We start from the raw sequence: 16,102 nt of genomic DNA, 5'->3' as shown, positions 1-16,102 counted from the left end.
CAATGTGAATTGTGTTTGCGGGAATGGGAATTGCAACAACATCGTGAATTAGAGTTGTAGTTGTGGGAGTTGCAACAACATCATGAATTGGACTTGCAACAATGGGAGTTTCAACAATGTCATGAATCGGAGTTGCAACAATGTGAGTTGTAGCAACGACATGAATTATAGATGTAGCAATAGAGTTCGGAGTTGCGGCAACTGTAACTAGAACATCCCCTATGAAAACATCACAACTTGCATAAAAAGATGTTTGGCATGTTGTTTTTGTAGATTTAGTCAAAGATAAATGTAAATATGATACCTTTTTAATGTGTAATCATAAAAATGTAAAATACCAAGTAAATGCAACGGAAAACACCCTATGTCTAAATTTCACATACAAACATTAGAATGGACTAATACAGAGTCATAGACAAGTGAGAATGAATTAATAATAGGGAAAAGAGTGTGTAAAAAGATGTCAATTACAAGGTGTGCCATCTCCCCCTACTAAAAATGTTGCATGTCCTCATGCAATGTAATATCTCTTATTAGCCATACTAGAGGGACACTTCTTTTACCCATTGCAAATCTATCTCCACTATGAAGAAAACCATTTCCCTCAGATGTTTGTTGTGAATTGTTATATAGCATCTTTGAAACTTTAGAATTAACATCATGAAACAAATTTAATGAGATTGTAACAACCCTGTATAGGGAGTTGCATTAAGTGTGTTGTAGGAGTAGTGGCAAACTTATTTTATCCATTATATACAATGTAATTTTCTATAAAGTTTTGCAAGCATAATTATACTATTTCATTCTTTTTCCTCAAAGAAAATCATGACCATTTGATACACAAATTTGAGATATAGACAAACCCATCCTTGCACATAAAAATTATAGTAGCAACAATATTGTTATAAGAGTAGTAACAACAACATCCTAATAGCTTAATTCTTATAACATGACATTGTTTCATTTTGTATTTTTATTTCTTGTGTAGCAACAATAGGGATTCTTTACGTTATTATTGTTGTCAAACTTCCTTGTTGTTTCTTGCATACTGAACACACTAATAAGTTGGATATGCTACTTAAAATAGTAGATCTGAATATGCTCATGGAAAAACAACAGATATATCAGAAGAGATAATTTTCCATTATTGGTTCTTATGGAGCAACAACATCTTATTTTTATGGCTAGTAGTTCTTGTGTGGCAGTAGCAAGACCTTCTATTGTTCTTACTACTAGTTCTTGCACGGTAGCAATAATGACTTTTATCGTTCTTACTATTGGTTCTTTTGTGGATGCAACACAGTATTTTAGTATTGGAATTTTTGAATCAGTCACCTGAATGAATAATGGAGTTGAGATGGATAAGAATGGTGAGGGAATGTTATAGAATGAAAAGGTAATGATACCCCACAAACTGAAGAGAGTCTAAACCTTCAAGAAATGGAAATGGAAATGGATGAGGAAGAAGGATGGAATTATAAGTGTCTTTCCAAATAAAAATCCACAGCATCGAATGAAATTAGTTTAAATAAAAGAAAAAGAAATATACATACACCTACCTAATAGATATTATAACAATTCATTGAAAAGTGTTGTAGAAACTCACTAGTAGGTGTTGCCGCAACTGGCTGATAGGTATTGCAGTAATTGAAGTATAACCTATGATGGCATTTCTAACAACACCAACTCTTGTAATAACCTACATGTAACTTTGCAACAAATATACGATCAGGTGATCAATTTTTAACTCAAAAATGAAAGTTCTTAGAAATTCTTGAAACTAAGGCCAAATTGAAGTGCTTGTCATTATGAATCCAACAACATTCATTTCACCTAAACTTGATAGTGTATTATCAAGTTATCGCATGCTAGTCATTTAACGAAACAACCAAAATTTGAGCAGGGTAGCTGACTCAGATTCTGTATTGTTGAGTCAGTGGGGTGATTGTGTAGGGTATGACCAAATCACAAGATGACACTTGGCAAGTTCTGGTTCATTTGATTTTGGGCGTATTTGATTGGTTCGTGCTTGATTGAAGCCGATCAATGGATGGGTGCCATGTGGCCTAGTCATGGGTTTCCATGTGGCACCCCAAGGTCAATTAAAAATTTGGAATGGGTCGGTTAGAGGCCCAACCAAATTCGGATCCCTCACCTCCAAGTTATCATTCCAGCGCTCTACCAACTCTGCTAATGGTGGTGCTTGTTATACTATGGGTAGAACCAATACTTAAAAATTTATGTTCGCGTGATTTGGCAAAGGGGTCAGGCTACTAGCCCCAACCCCCGGTCATGTTTTTTCCACATGCCCTCGGTTGAGTTTTGGAAGGAGCTCGCCAAAGAGGGTTTTGGGAATGGCCATTAAACCCCTGTCGTGTCCACCACATGAAACCACGACACTCAGCAAAAGGAGCCATCGACGGTTGGGCTAGGGAAAGGCTCTAAGCCTTGCTCCCATCCACACCCATAGCACCACCGGTTCCAAAATTATGTGCTAATGACAGGAGATTGAGGAAGGGGGCTAGCCCCAAGTCATATGGACAATTACATCACCATGCACCAGGAGATACGGGGCCCGATGAGAAGAGCAGTCTATTAGTCGGACCCTAGTCTCATGGCGCTAATATGAACACGTGTCCAACATTCATAGATTTAACCAGTGGGGGCGAGTGTTAAGGCCCAACCCTCTCGGCCCCATGTGCCAATATGACCACAATTTTCAGACTTATGGGGTCATTGAAAAACTTAATCATCCAAGAGAATGCACTAGTGGAAAGCTAAATTGGTGCTCATTTAGCGAATTTTGAGGTGAAATTGTAGAATAGTTACACATAAGGTATGATTTGTAGGATGATTAACAATCAAGTTAATGAGAGAGCTTAAGATCTCATAAATTTAGCAGTTTTTGGCCAAATTGAGCTTAGAAAGAGTCCATTTAGGGTTTTTTGGATGTTCTGAATCCAATGGCAACCTCTAATATCTCATTCAAGCACATATAAGTAGCCTTTGTGCATGTTTGAGACTAAAGGTGTATGGATCAGTTAGGGTTTGGAAGCATTTCTGGAAGGTGATTAGGCATGGAGAAGACCTTGTAGATGTATTCTCACCTTTAGAAGTCTACTACAGTAGCTGTAAGTTACAAGGTTCATCTCAGATTTAACTTCCCTCAACATCAAGCTTTATTTATGTGCTTCAATGTGGAATTGAAGTGTTCAAATTCTCTTTTTAGCTCATTTTGGTTGGAGTATGTCATATTTGTAGGAGATGTGTTGTGTTGTTGTTGTTTGTAAGAGTTATTTGTAGGAGAACATTACCTTGTAGGGGTAATAGCCACATGTTTTCCTGCAACAAACGTTTATGTACATCATTTGATACTAAATATACGAGTGGTCTAGTCATGTTGACAAGTCTAGGGATGTAGACTAGGATGGTTGAACTCCATCAACAAATAGTTTGTTATGCTCTTTATTATGCCTGCATGGATTATGTGTTGTTTATGTTCATTATGTTATATGAATATTAATTCTTGAATTGAAGAAATATTGGGAAAACTTGTTGTTTCAAGACCCATTTTTAGCTTGCAAAGCATCGACATGGTCCTAGTTTTTGTTTTTATTTGATTTTGGAAAAAAGGGAAAAAATTAACTACTCTAATTTCAAATCAGTTTGGTATCAGAGCACCAGCTGACCAAGTTGTAGGAATGGGAAGCCAAAAGAGTCTCCAAGAGCTAGAGGAGAAAATTTTGGCTCTTCGTATGGAGAACGTAGAGTTGATAAGGATGTTAGAGATATCAGAAGAGGATTTGGGGCACATACGCTTTGCATGGCACCAAGTGCTTGATGAACAAGTTGCAGAATGTTCTACTCCTATACTAGGAAGAGAATCCTCAAGAATGAAATGAGTATCTGGTCAAACATTTTCAAGAAGCACACCATAGGCCAGTGGATCTAAGGATGCGATTTCACCACCTTATGACAATGTTAATTCATCTTCCAAGTGGGTTGAATTCTTTAATGGAGCTTGCATGGCATTGTCCACTCCACTTTGTCGAAGCTACAACCGTAGAGATAGGTATAACTCTCAAGGGCAATATCCAATGCATGGAAATTTTGAGTACTTGTGGAATAAGTACCCTTGTACATTTTGTGATGCATTTTACCATTGCATGGTTATATGTGAGAAATGTATGATAACGGTTAAAATAACGAATCAAATTTTAGGCATCAAGCATAATGACTCTCCTTCGCATGAGAGAAATTCTATGTGAGAAAACAATAGGAATTTCTTCTCTACTCATTGCAAGATGCATGCACATGACACTGAACGATGTTGGAAGTTACATCCAGAGCTTAATTCAAAGAAAGGTAAAGAGATTTTGCTACATAATGCAAGGGAAACAATTGGTGGTAAAGAATACTCACAAAACTCCTAAGCGACCTTCAAGACAAAGATGATGCAAGAATATAACCCACAAGCCTAAGAGAGGCAATGTTTGGGTAGACTTATTGTAAAGTTGTTTTGTAAATTTTGTAATTACTTGTTGTCATTACCTATTTAGGTAATTTTTTGAAGTGAAAAAATTATTGTCACTATGTTCAACAGGTAGATGTTTTTCATTGATGTATGCATTTTCTCGTTATAGTCCACATGTTTAAGGAATTCTTTGAATGTACAAGATTGTCGTTAAAATATGCCTACAAGTTTGTCATATTTTCACTTATACAAGTATTCTATTTAAAACTTGTGAGAATAGAATATTTATTTTAAATATTGTATAAGATGACTATGTTTTGTAGGCAAGGTCAATCATATCATGGAAAATTTTGCAGAACTATACTTTTTATGTACAAGCTCACCTTGAAGACATTAAAGCAATTTTATTTTTCTTTTGAATTCCAAGATGGAGTTAAGTTTGTCTTCAACAATTTAACTTCAAGATGAAGTGTTTTTGAGCCGTGTAAAGATGAGAGTAAAGAGAATGTTCATATTCAACTCATCAATATTTTGTTCCTGCAACAACAATAAGGATGTTGTCTCAATTATTTCCAAGACAACAAGTCTTCATGAAGAAGACAGGTGAAGTGCCTTGATTGGGGCTTGAAGGGCACCAATTGAAAATTTTCCATTTTAGATTGAGCATTTTGGTGTCTTTAAGTTCCAGTCTCTTTATATTAACTAGGGAAGTAAAATTTTGGAGTCCAAAAGTGCCTAGTGGGGAGGTGTGATCAAGTGATTGATTTTTATCTTAAAAATGAAAGTGCTTAAATAAATAAAAATAATTTGATTTATTTTCTCAATCATTTAGATTTATTGTTACTTTTTTATTCATTCCTTTGGCTTGATCATATTTTTGTGTTCTTTTTTTCCATAGATGAACCACACTTGATAGTTTGAAACATCGATACTAAAACTATTTACGTGATGGATTTAGAATAATTTCACATATTACAGAGATGTTGCACCATACGCTTATGTGTAGTACATAAACTTATCCATGTGAGAAACAACTAGATATGTTGTATTTCTCTGTGATCTAGTTCGCCACTCAACTATAGAGACAAATATTTGACATATTTTGTTTTAATGATCAAGATAAATCATGTTCTACCATGAAATATTATAAATTATTTCTTGTCACCATTGCATTTTTTTTTTCACACAATCTGATCCATGGTTGCATTGACTTTACATTGTAGATAGTGGATTTGTTGATGGCATCATTTACCCTTATATTCAATTTTTGCAAGTCCTCAGTGTGCTTCACCATTGGCCCCTTTTATTTGAGATTTATCAATTGGCTACAAAAGGTGTTTCTCTTTGTATCCTAATAATGTGTTATAATTTCCTCCGTAAAGATTGATCAAGTGACAATTTGTTTACGAGAGCAAAGAATTGATACCATAAAAAACCGATTGGCTTTCAATTATAAAGTTGCAACGTGTACCTTTTAAGTTTTTTGCACATTATGGAGATCAAAATATTTCTCCAACTATAGTATCCATGTTACGAGATCCTTGCCATCAAACTTCCTCATATCAATTTTTGGAATATGGTGGATCTTCAATACAACGTTAGAGTATGAAATCATGATTAAAATTTATTTTTCTTCTCATCATCAGTTTCAAGGATAATTTTAGGGGCGAATGTTCGCCCTTTGGCGAAATTAAGGGGTTTTAAATTTTTAGTGGGCGAATATTTTGTATCATAGTACATTTTTACAAATCACCTCAAATAGCCCACCTTATTTTAAGGGAGAGGGTAAAAAGGTAAATTTAGCCCTTGAAATTAGGACTTACAACCTTCCATTCGCCCATTTTCAAGAATAGGTTTTATTTAAGTGAATCCATTCGCCCATTTTCAAGAATATGTTTTATTTAAGTGAATCTTATGGGCCAAATACCATATTTATAAAAGAGGTATGGTAAATTAATAAAAATATAAATAAATGAGAGGTATGGTAAATAAATAAAACATTTTTTATATTTACTCCATAAGTCACCTTATATACATGTAAGGGTGTGAACAAATAAAAATATAAGTAAAGTGGAGGTATGGTAAATAAATAAAACGTATTTTTATACTTACTCAAAAGGTATGGTAAATAAATAAAAATATAAATAAACTAGACGTATCGTAAATAAATAAAACCTCTTTTTATATTTAGTCCATAACCCTCGTTCTATTTATGAAGGCTCAAGAAAGAGGTTTTATTTAAGTGAATCCTATGGGCCAAATACCATATTTGTAAAAGAGGTATGGTAAATTAATAAAAATATAAATAAACGAGAGGTATGGTAAACAAATAAAACATTTTTTTATATTTACTCCATAAGTCACCTTATATTTACGAACACTCAAAAAATGGGTTATATTTAGGTGAAACCTATGGCCAAAATACTATGGGACAAATACCATGGACTAGATTGTTATTAATACCATGCAAAAAACCATTATTAACCCTAATATTAGAATTAATAAAAATAAAAATGGCACATGGTATTGACCCATGGTATTCACCTGGAATGTAGCCTATTTAAATGGAGGAATTAAACCGGCATGTAGCCTATGCTAAGATTCACTAGGACTTTACAAAGTTTTATTATTTAGTGAAAGACTCGCGAAGATCGTACAAGATTTTATAATTGAGTAAAATATTCGCCATGCCTGGTGAGAGATTCGCCAAAAAAATTATATATACATATTATATTATTGATAAAATAACCTTCCATTTTTCCTATATATCATGAAGATTCGCCCATTTATTATATTTATAAATTTAGGGGGGGGTTTTAAAATTTTCCCTGATGAGTTTCCTCTACTACCTTTTTTCCATTAGGAAGCGTTTCTTGTATCAACTTTGTGAAACCTTCCTTCAAACCTTCCATGTATTTTTTCAAATCATCCATGTTGTTTTTCAGTTTTTCTTCTATACCATCAATCTTAGCTTCCATCTTATCTTCTTTTAATTTTTGTGAGAGAAAAATTTATTGCACTTGGCCTCGTAATAATGATATATCATGTTGCATTTGATCATCTTCCACATGTATCATAGTAGAGATTTCAGGTTGCTTACTAGGTGTTTCCATTTTTTTCTTTGGGGCATCAATTAAGCATAAATGTGCTCCACTATGCAATTTGTTAAAATATGTCAGATCCACAAGAAGCCTACAATATTTAAACAACATGCATCAAAGTGTTTCCTAACAAATCAGCTACAAGCATATAATATAGTTATTTTTTTAGTTTATGGTTTTTATCCATGCAATTGAGTAATGCAATCATTTTAATGAGATATGTCACACTTATAGTTGCACCCTTCGAGAAAAAAGTATTAAACGAGCACAAGTAAAAGTGTTATATAAATATGAAGGAAACGAAGTGTAACAAGTAGCATAAATATATCTAGTAAATCTGTAAATAAATCATCATGGCCAATACACCAATACTTGTAAATGAACACAAACTATTCACCAGTTCTACAAACCACATTAAAAATATACAACTATGGAGGTGTCAAGTTGGTCTGGTGTACCTTACCAGTCTAGCTTGCACCCTCTTTTAAAATATTAAATCAGAGAGAAGAAACTATCATAAAATACAAAGAAATTGAGAAGAACTTGACATTAGAATTCTTGGATGAGTCTAGCTCACACCCTCTTTTAAAATATTAAATCCCAAAGAAGAAACTATCATAAAATACAACAAAAATGAGAAGAAGAACTTGACATTAGAATTATTGTATTAAAAATCAATCTTTCTTTTATGTCAACATCCATATGCTCAAGGTCCAAACCAGCAATACCAAATTAGAATAACATCCTCTCTTCCAGAATTGGGATTTTCATACATATTATTACATTACAAATTTAGGTTGTAACTGCCTATTTTCATCAAATATGTGATGATTAAAGAAAATGGAAATTTGTGAATTTTTAACAAATCTGCCTCAGCAATCCTATTGCATCTTTGAGATCATGACGAATTTTGGAAAAATTCCCATGGCTTACTCAAATTTCTATACTGGGAGAAAAACCATGTCCCATAATTTTTATATTCACTCTTATACGCACAAAAACTTAAGACGAAGTTGGTTGTTTGAAAATTGTTGTGAATTTGAGGTTGAATCATTAATTATTTTCCATAAATCCACACATCCAACCTGGTAGACCTTTGACTCAAATGGGAGCATAAAAACATCATTACGGATAAAAACCATGTTCAATTTTCTCTCGAAAGTGTGCCAATATATCGATCCCCAAATAAGTGTTGGAACTTCTCATTCATATAAAAATGCACATTAAACCCAATCCTTCATTTTTATGTCAAAATTATAAGGAAGTGCATGGTAGAAGAGTTAAAATTGGTGAAAACAAGTGATAAAATAATGTATCATGGGGGAAAAACATGTATTAATATAAGAATTCTAGGACATGAAAAATAGATTTATGTCATAAGTTAGATTTGAATTTAAGTGAGGAGGTTAATAATTTTCCTGCAACCATCCAAGCTAGACCAACTTGAACCTTTTTTTTGCATGATATATTTCTCAAGGTAAACTAGATTTTTATTGTTATGTTTACATTCTATCTTTTTTTAAGAAATCAACTAGGTATTTGTACACTATTGAAGGAAAACAATACTTTTTATCATAATGTGCTTCCCAAGGAAATCCAATAGGTATAAGGCTAAATGTCATGTCAAGAATCAATAATTACCTCATTAAGAGTGCAAGAATGTTAGAAAATAGGCTTTGAATTTGTGTAGCGGAATGTAACACCCTTCCTCCAAACCACTCTAGCTACACCCACTTAACATCTATATTATTATTATTATCATAGCACCAAAAACAACAATAAAAACTATATAATGCATTTATTATTTTCTTAAAATAATTTATTTTAACATTGGTAAGATGTCAATTCTATCAATAGATATTTAGGCATGTACGTATGACATAGAGGTTGTTTAAATTACTTTGTCTCCCTACAAACTTGAAAGTATACAGTCTAGTCTAAGAAAAGCATTGATAAAAAACTTAAGTAACTACTATAGGGCTACCTTGAGGGAAACTACATTGAATATAATTTACCACTATTAGGGATTGATACATACAAAATATATGAAGGGTGAAATTGTCAAAATGGAAACAAAAACCACCATGAACTCTTAGAACTTATTTACTAGAGGACTTAGGCATGTAAAAAAATGAAATAGATAATTCCTAAAAGGCCAAGAAATAAAACATTAAAACTAATAATTTAGAGAAGCCAGTTTGGTTGAGGAATTCATTTGGATATCAATGGGATGTGTCTATATTCCCATCATTACTCTTGTCACTAAAATGCCTCCCTATTTCTTTGATAGTTATGAATAGAGGATGACAAGAATCCTACCGTCTCTTTCCATCATATTCAATAAACCTAGAGGTCCATATGCTTAGCCTGCTATCTAGAGAGTGCACGAGCTATGAATGACTTGGTATGCTAGTATAATTATAAAGTGTGGAAACAATTTGTGTCTCGGGCATGACAAATCTAACATCAGGAGGATTCTTCTATCTAAAATCTAATTTCTGCTTCATTTAGTAAATCTCTCTCAACATTGACCTCTACCTCTAACACCTGGAGTTTCTTTTGTCATGTTGGATGACCTCCCTATGGAAGGATCTAGAGGCTTCCATGGTTTTTTTTCTAAATGGGCGGGACACATTGGCAGGTAGCCTCTAGAACCTAGGTGTCAGGCCATCAGGGTGTAGTAGAACAAAAATGGAAGACGTGGAGGTGATAGAGGAAAATATGGACCATTAAGAAGAGGAGAAGGTAAGGTGGAAGAGTGGGAATGGATCTAATAATTAAATCCATATTCCATAGAGAATAGCAGGTACATAAAACAAATTACATACTCTAGTGATAGATGTCTCCAATTTCAAACATTAGTGCCACTGGTACAAGAGCTATAGTTTAAATATCATGGCATCATCAAAGTTGGATGATTTTCACATGCACAACCCTATTGAATAAAAGATGGAGTCAAGTATGCATGGGGAGGGGAATGTGGAAGCCCAGTTGTATCTAGCTTATGAATGCCATGTGATGATTTTTGGTTTTTAATTTTAATTTTAAAATTTTAAAGTGGATTGAGTACGGGACATGGATACTAAGGAACTAAGGGAGGTCAATTTCTTGGGAAGTTCAACTTAATTTTTGTAAGAAGACTGGATTGTTTTTAGGACAACAATTGAAGGCTGGTTGTTGAGTTTTAAATGAACCAATGTGATGTTTTAAATGGGGCTAATAATGTGAATTATGGGTTGCATAAGGAAGGTACATAACCCATACTTTCTTGGGAACTGCATAGGATAGGAAAAGAACAAAATTAAATGCACAACTACTTCGTATGCAATGCAGAGAGACTTCATGGAGAAATGCATGGTTGGAGAAGGGGGAGATGGAGAGGGTGGAAAAGAATAAATATGCACAAAAATAAGCAGAGATAATTTTCTTAGATTAGAGAATGAATTCATGTAAGAACACAAAAAAAGTGATCAAAAAAAGCATGCACATAGAGGAGGATTGCAAAGGATTCTTGTGAAATTTTTGAATAGTGTAAAGGTGCAACGTACAACAATATGTGAGGAGAATTTCTACCAAGAAAATGGAACCCCCTAATCTGTATAGCTTTCTGCATTTGATCGAATGTCAAGGTTGCATTCATCCTCCTTCTGCTTCACCATGACGTAGCATGCCAAGATTCTTGTTGAAATTTACATAGACCTAGAGAGAATATATATAATATGTGACACTTTGTATGCCATGTGCATACCTTTCTTACTCTAAAAGTCTATTGTAGCTACTGCAACACCACTAAAAAAATTTACCCATGCATTGATATACGAGCCTCCCTTCTTCACGCAGACCTGTAGCTCCGATAGGTCAGCAAGATGGAATATCATATGAAAATGTCTCATATCATAGGTAAATCATAGACCAACCATGACTCGTATCCTCCAATAAATAATGAATGCTGATATCCTTCCCCGTCTGGTTAACATGCAACTTTTTCCTCTACCCATGACTAGCTTGCTGCTTGGTCCAGTGCATTCCTACCCTTGCCTGCGGGACTTGACTAAACCTTTCTTGTTGTTTTACTAAGTGTTATAATGATGCAGTTTCTAATGTTAATATTTTTTTATCTTAATTGTTATTTCATTTTAACATCTGGGCACTCCTTGATCACAGTCAGTCCTTGTCGATAGTAGCTACTTAGCTTCTGAAGATAGAAAAAGCACCTTTTGTGAAGAAAACTAAGTATAACCTTAACTACATTGACTGCATGCTTTTCCTTGAGGAATTGTGAAATCCACTATCACAGTGAAATGTGAAATTCCTTATTGGATTGAATTGCATAATCCCTTGCACCAATAAACTACACAAACAATTGTGAGAGAAAATTGTATAACCCTATGTGGCAGTAAAGTATGCCATCCACTAAGAAATAAAATTGTGCAACTCCTTCTCTTAGTGAACTGTGCATCCCATTCAGCCAGTGAATTGCACAATTTCCAGAGTTAAACAAGTATACATTCCTGTAAAATAGGGAGTGTTCTCTTCCATGCAGGAGTGTGGCACTCATTTCTAATTTGATCTTTTGACATTTTCTAGTTAACTAGGAGTGTCTCCTTGATTTTACGCATGCACACTCAAAAACCCTAACCCTAATGTTGTGGGTTCTCATCTATATAAGAAATATTTCCTAAAGCTCATTCTAACACTTCATTTGGATCTCTACTCATTTTCACAAGAAAAAGGTTCTTTAGGTTCCATTTGCACTATTTTTCTAGGCAAGTTTCTCAACTATCACTTTTTGCCGCTTTTTCTTATGTTGTTTTCGCTTTCACAAGTTTCATTTTCCCTTTATTTTCTTATAATAAGTATTGTTTCTACTATTATTAGCTTATAAGTGTCATTTTAGACATTTTAACTTATTTTCAAGCATTGCATCACATTTTGTCTTTTTGCCCATTATTGATTATTGGTACTAGGTGTATTTATGCATTCATGCCCATTTCCTTTCATTATCTTACTTGCTCAATGTAAGTGACTTTTTTTTTATGAATCTTGGGTCAATGCACATCCTTCCCCTTTTCAGTCTGCATATCCGAAGTCTACTCATATACTAGAGAAGATTGTGCAATGCCCAAAGCCTTATTCCTTCCTCAAATGTGCATTACGACATAATTTCTTCGAGTAGTGACCCTCGCTTTCCATCTGCAACTTTGCATTGTGCAATCACTAGGTCCCCATATACGCACTCCATAGTCACAATTAGTAGTGAGGCCACTCTTCCCCTTGCAACTATGCATTGCGGAGTCCAAGGCCTCTCCCAAGTAGTAACTACGCATGGCACAGATCTAGGATCCATTCAATGTCCCTTATAATCAAGAAGTATGCAATCTTCCTCTGATGTTGCACATTGGTGGCTAGCTCAATTATAGAAGAGCTAGTGGCTCCATTTTGGTGGTGTCCAACTCAAACATTGTAAAGAGATGATCAATTGATTAATAGAATTTAAAGAGAGAAACAACAAAAATACGGGTGGGTCAAAGGGTTTTTCTACCAGACATCCTTTTGTCTCATTGTGCGTGATTATGTGTTGATGATGTATATTCATAACAAAAAGTTTTAAAAGAATAATAAACCATATCACTACTAATTCACCCCCAGCGCCCTCTCAATAGTGCCCTCTCAATAGTCAGTTGATTCCAACATCCTCAAAACTTCTATCGACATAAATATACAACTGATATTAAATAATATTATAAAGAATATTATTTTCACGTGTCATTAGTACAATCTATTTTAGGTATTCAAGGAATTACACATTTCCCTCATACTGAAAATTAAATTAAAACCTTTTTACATTTAATTACTTTATCTCTCTATATAATGTTTCATGAAAATTAGGATGGAAATTTATATATTTTATTTATGGGGCACATTGATTTTTTTTGTTATTGATATTTTCTTAATTTGTTCATGTATTTTTTATTTTTTTATTTTTAAATGTAATTTTACTTCACAAAATCTCCCTCATAGGTTGTAAAGCTCTTCTAGACTCAACCCAATAATAAATTATATATTGAATTAGATAAAATTAAATGTTTTGTTATATTATCCAATGTTAATTTTTTTAATGATACATGAAGAATTTATATATTAAATTACCTATTTATCTATAATTTTAAAAAATTAACAAAATTATTATTTTATTTTTTATATTAATTAAAAATTTAAAAATTATAATAATCATTATCAAAAAGTGAGTTTGATCTATTCTAAATAATTAGGAGGAATGATATTTATTTTCCAAACCCACATTCAATTTCCACATGGAGAATGTCTACTTTTGTCGTAGCTTCTTCATTTGTTATCAAGTTTTAGTGTCCTAAGAAGGAAAAGATATGTATTGTTTATATAAAGGTCTTTCCCATTATATAAATATATAGAAAAAAAAATTATATATATCTATATATATATATATATATATATAGTATTTTTTTATCAAATTTCACTAAAGTTTGGTAATACAAATTTTTTATTTATTATTTTTCAAAATACATATTTGAATGTATAAATAGATTCAACATCCTAAAAAATTCCAATTATGCATGAAACTTCTATATAATATTGATAAAAATTAACCAGAAAAATAATAGTCAAAAAACCATTTCATTATATATATTAAATATTTTTTTTCTATTTTTCTATGCGCTGTAAGATCAAAGTTCTAATTTCTTTAAACACTTAAGATTGGATGATCGCGTTTGTTTTGATTTTGCAGGTACTGTACAGGCTTCTGCTGCTGCTGCTCCAGTGCGGCAGCGCTTAACCAGCCTGCCTTAGGGCATTAAATCCCGGGGATATGCACGCTGGTTAACGCGATAACACGGGAGCGGGGAATTTTGGCATTAAATAATATTTAGGCTTTCGCGTGTTATGGGGCTAAGCTGCGTGTATATCCCCTGGCATTTAATGCCCTATGGCAGGCTGGTTAGGCGCTGCACTCCAGTGCTCCACTGCAGCAACGGTTAACGCAAACTACAAAACTATATTATCCACCGTGTAGAGCTAGATGGGCCTTATTTGGCAGCGAACAAACAATTGGATTACTTCATTCAAGACTTTGTATGTCTCCTCCTAGAAATTCAAGAAAATTGAATTTCTTTCTTGTAAGGAATCACCAACAGGACGAGCTGTCGAATTCAAACCGTGAAGAATAGACATTCATGTGATAAGAGCACACAATATTGGACTACATCGACTATTAGTCTCCCGTTACCAGCCTTGTTGGGTTCCCGTTATCAGCCTTGAGTAGAGTTTTGGGTGACTGTTGGGAACGACACCACCATAGGGAATAATAGTAAAATTACTTAGAAGAAAAAACAATTTGAAAATTCTGAAATTAATTTTTGATGTATTTGTTGCAAACAACATGCAAATTTTTGAAAAAAAAATACCATTTATTTCCATTCTTTCAAATTGACATTAATATATAGTATGGAATTTCAAATTAACATTGATATATTGACCAGAGCAGAATATGTCTAGCAGGGAAAACCTGGCATCATACTCACTTGCATGGGGCACCTCTACTTCTTCAACAACCAGCAAATTAAATGAGTAGATATAACACCAACGAATACCTTTTAAAAGTGTTGACTTTGTGCCACACTGTGGCATTACAAAATATTTGTGGGGTTGATGATAAACCATACTTGTTGGTTCCAAACGGGTTGGCCAAAAAAATTTCTTATGTAATTTCTACCTAAAAAATTTGCTTAATTCATTATGGATCACAAAAGATTGAATACAAAAAATAAAGTAAGTAGTTTGATCAATTTTTGACATAAATACTTTAAAGACATGCTAATGAAATTTTATCCCTAATTCTATTATAAGTTATACGATATTGTTTAATATAATGATTATGTTATTTTGTTCTGATTATATATATTGAGCAATATAATAAATTTATATATTGAGTAATATAATAAATTTATGTGTATTTTTTTTTAAATGATTAATGAAGTTATAAATGTATATATGAAAGTTATATTTCGTAGTCAGATGTATAATAATTTTAAAGAAGTTTTATAGCAATTTCTTAAAATTATTATGGATCATTTGGTATTGAGAAAACAAATAAATACGGATTAAAAGTTTATTATATGTTTGAAAATAATTATAAATCAACAATTTTTTGATATCTAATAAGAAAAATTAGTATTATTAATAACCTATATATATGTGAAGTTTGGGGATGCAATATATTTATATGATCATGGAGAAAGATAGAGAAGATCCAAAAGACTTTTACAATTTATAATAGCAAAACTATAAGTAATATAGGCCATCTTATTATTCGGATAGAACTTTCACCAGGTTAGAAAACTCTATCCAAAACAATCTTCATTTCAAGCGGGGATGGAATAAGGATACCGGCTAAACCAATAGGGAATAAAGGCACAAATCTCTCTACATATAATTTATTGCTTCTAAATTTACGGAAAAGTTATGGCGGGATAAACAAGGAGAGGAAAAA

At 33.1% G+C, this 16,102-nt stretch overlaps 1 pseudogene; it reads left to right on the top strand.

Moving 5' to 3' along the window:
• LOC149171736 (uncharacterized) overlaps positions 1–14,403 on the top strand; it is a 72,128-nt pseudogene extending 57,725 nt beyond the window's left edge.
• Positions 14,404–16,102: the final 1,699 nt, after the last annotated feature.

This window comes from Pinus tabuliformis, chromosome 4_2, assembly GCF_031772625.1.
Source record: "Pinus tabuliformis cultivar Carrire ecotype Pingquan chromosome 4_2, CPIR1, whole genome shotgun sequence".
Classification (NCBI taxonomy): Eukaryota; Viridiplantae; Streptophyta; class Pinopsida; order Pinales; family Pinaceae; genus Pinus; species Pinus tabuliformis.
This window is presented reverse-complemented; position numbering and strand designations above follow the sequence as displayed.